Source organism: Mus caroli, chromosome 17 (assembly GCF_900094665.2).
Source record: "Mus caroli chromosome 17, CAROLI_EIJ_v1.1, whole genome shotgun sequence".
Classification (NCBI taxonomy): Eukaryota; Metazoa; Chordata; class Mammalia; order Rodentia; family Muridae; genus Mus; species Mus caroli.
Genome location: NC_034586.1, coordinates 78730835 through 78733973, shown reverse-complemented (window position 1 = coordinate 78733973; position 3139 = coordinate 78730835).

Below are 3139 nucleotides of genomic sequence, written 5' to 3'. Positions count from 1 at the left end.
GCGAGAATGTGGAGAACCTTTCATTCCCAGGGATTTGGGTTTTATCGAGTAAGCACTAGGAAGCAGGGTTTTATTTTAATGTTTTAAAGTCATAACATGCATAGAGCGAAATCTTCAAACAATAGCTCTCTGATCCCTAGACGTCCACCTCTCTTCCCGAGAAGGGAGCCTTTGCTGGTTCCCAGTTTCTTGTAGAGTCATTTGGAGAATCAGTTTTGCAAAAACGTATGTGACTGTATAGACCCAATTTTAAAAAAACAACAAAAACTATTAGTGTGTTACATACATTACTGTACCCCATCTAACTTACTTAACTGCAGATATTAGATGTCGTGAGTATAGTTTACTGATCTCCATAGTTTAATTAATAAAACTGTACCTCAAGATGGTCTGTCTATGTTTGTGGCCTTTTGCTATTGTGTATAGTTGCTTTGTGCCAAAATCTATAGATTTATCGGCATAAAATTGCTTTTCAAGGGATATTTTATGTTTGCTGTCTGTAGACTTCCTTTGGAAGAATCTAGAGGAGAGGATGCTGGGACCAGGCCATACTTTAGGAAGGTGTATTTGAAGGTCGTGGCGTGGTGGGCAGGCAGGACAAGGTAAATTTGGAAGGCATTATGGGAAAATCAGGCTCGATATAATGAAGCCCAGAACAGAACACTGGCTGAGGAAGAGAAGGTCAAAGGTGGAGACTTCATGAGAGACAGCTTAGCTGCAGGCCCGTTTCTATCATGGGGGGTAGATTAACCATGGGATAGTATGCGTAGCTTTAACCAGACTTCTTAAAGAAAAACAGAAATGTATCTGCAGAGCTAGTAAAGAGAGCTAAGACAAAACAGAACAAGGGAGAGTGCAGACTTGGAATTCTGGCCTTCAGAAATAGCTTTTACATTTTATTAGTTTAGCTCATACTGGAGACAACAATCCTGCTTCAGGGGTTTCGCACAGTACAAGATTATTTTTTTTTTGACACAAATCGCCATCTGATCCAGGTTCATAAAGGAGGGCCCAACTCATGATAGTTACTGTAGATCCTGTGTTCTTCCACCTCCGGATTCTAGCATCCCTTTGACCCCTGAGAGCCTCTCCATTCAGCCACTGACTAGGAAAAGAGACTCGTGGAGAGGGAGGTTAAATGGTGGCTTTGTTTCCGTCCATCTGTTGAGTTGTATTGAATCTCCTGGCTGCATAGAACTGTGACGGAAGCCTAGGAAATGTCCTTTTGCCATGCACCCAGGAGGAAGAATTAATTACCTGATGGGCCCAGTAGGAGACCCCTGCCTACAGAACAGTGACTTACAACCTTAGAGGCTGTTCTCCCATGTGTAGAACGGGAACAAGGGAAGAAGCTGGCGGTTATCTATGATGTGTTCTGTCTGCTGCGACCCTGTGAGAGCAGTTTAATAACGGCTTTCCATGCGTTTCTCTGTCCTCCCCAGGTCTACACAGAGGAATGGCATAGTCCGTTTATGGCTAGCCTGGCCCCAAAGTAGATTTATCTTCTTGAAATAAATCATTTAGTTTGGCCAACTCCACAGATCAAATTCATGAGATTATTTCCAAATCTCACTATGCCTGGTCCACGGGACTCCAGTCTCTGCCAGACAGCTCTTTTACAGCATATTGCAGCCTGCAGAACGATCCCTACCCAGTCTTTCATGTCACTCCCACAGTTCTGGTCTGGAGGCAAGCTGAATGTTTGCTGTTCTGGGATCATTTGAAGCCGGGCATGCAAAGGGTTCCGCGTCACTTTCAAGTCAGCCCATAGGAAATCTTTCTTGGCAACCAGACAACGAGCATGCGTTATTAAAGGCATGTCAAATGAATACAGACACCTCTGCGAGGAAAACCGCAAGGGCAGTTACTTTTTCTAATGTGAATGGGAGGCTAATATCAAATCACCTTTAATTTTCCACTCTTTCTTGGCTGTTTCGATGGGAGGTCAAATCTAATAATACAGATACACGGGAAAAACGTTTCTGTTTTCATCTCTTGGTACATATATATATATATACCCTCTGCAGATGTATGTCTTAAAGCCAGGCTGGGGGATCTGAGCGAGTACCTGCACACTGTCAAGGCTGTTTCCTCCTAGACCGTTCTTCTGGATGCCAAGCCGGTGTTGCCCTCACAGGCAGTGGGGCTGCTGATCCATGAAACACAGTCAAGCAGGGTCTTCCACAGCACTTGCCTGAAGGGCAAGGATGACCATGCACACCAGCTACCCGGCTCCCTAGGACCCAGGGAGACAAGCAGGAAAGCATTTTGGAAAGAGCGGGCTGTTTTCCAGATGTGAGCCCCTGAAAACCTTGAGAAGGCGCTTTTCCATGTGGCCTCTGTTTAGAGTCCCTACAGACAGGTTTGTGATCAGGGGGAGTGACAACCAGGAAGTGCCACATGGTGGGTGGGAGGCTCCGAGTTGGGAGCACTGTCTGCGTTCTGTCAACACTGCTGCCTTCTTCTTATGGGGGGAATTGTGCTGGGATGACCTGGCCTTTGTTTTCTCATCTATAGAATGGGAGCAACGCCCTTTCCTCTGGTAATTTTACAGATTAGATATGCAGTAATAGGGACTCCTTCTCCCTCCCTTGACATCTCTACAGGGTCTTGCAATGCACCTCAGATTAGCCCTGAGTTTGTGACTCTCTTGCCTCAGCCCAGTGAGTTCTAGGACTCCCGTGAGTTTTGTCACCATGCTGGGCTGTCAGTGCCTTATTCTTAAACCAACCTTTGAGCTGATCTTCCGACATTTGCCTCTGGCCCTGGTCTTTTCTTTAGGTCCTTCTGCTCAGTTCCTTCAAGTCCCAGGCCAGCGTTCTGCCCCCCCACCCGCCACTTGCTTTTTCCCAATGTCACAGCTGAGGCTTTTCTTCCCATCTCAGATCCATATTTGTGGTTGTTTTGGTTTTTGATTTGCTCTGAGATTGGGCTGAACATCGTGGTGCCTCAATTTATAACAGACTGGTAATGAGCAAGAGTGAGCTCCAAAGAGATGGCCAGGGAATTGAGAAGTTTTAATTCTTTTTCATATTTTGTATTCCCATGCCTGATAGTTTAAAACTATGATCACTGGGGGGTGGGGGTAGGGGTGTGGCTGGAGAGATGACTCAGTGGTTAAGAGCACTAAGTGCTTTTC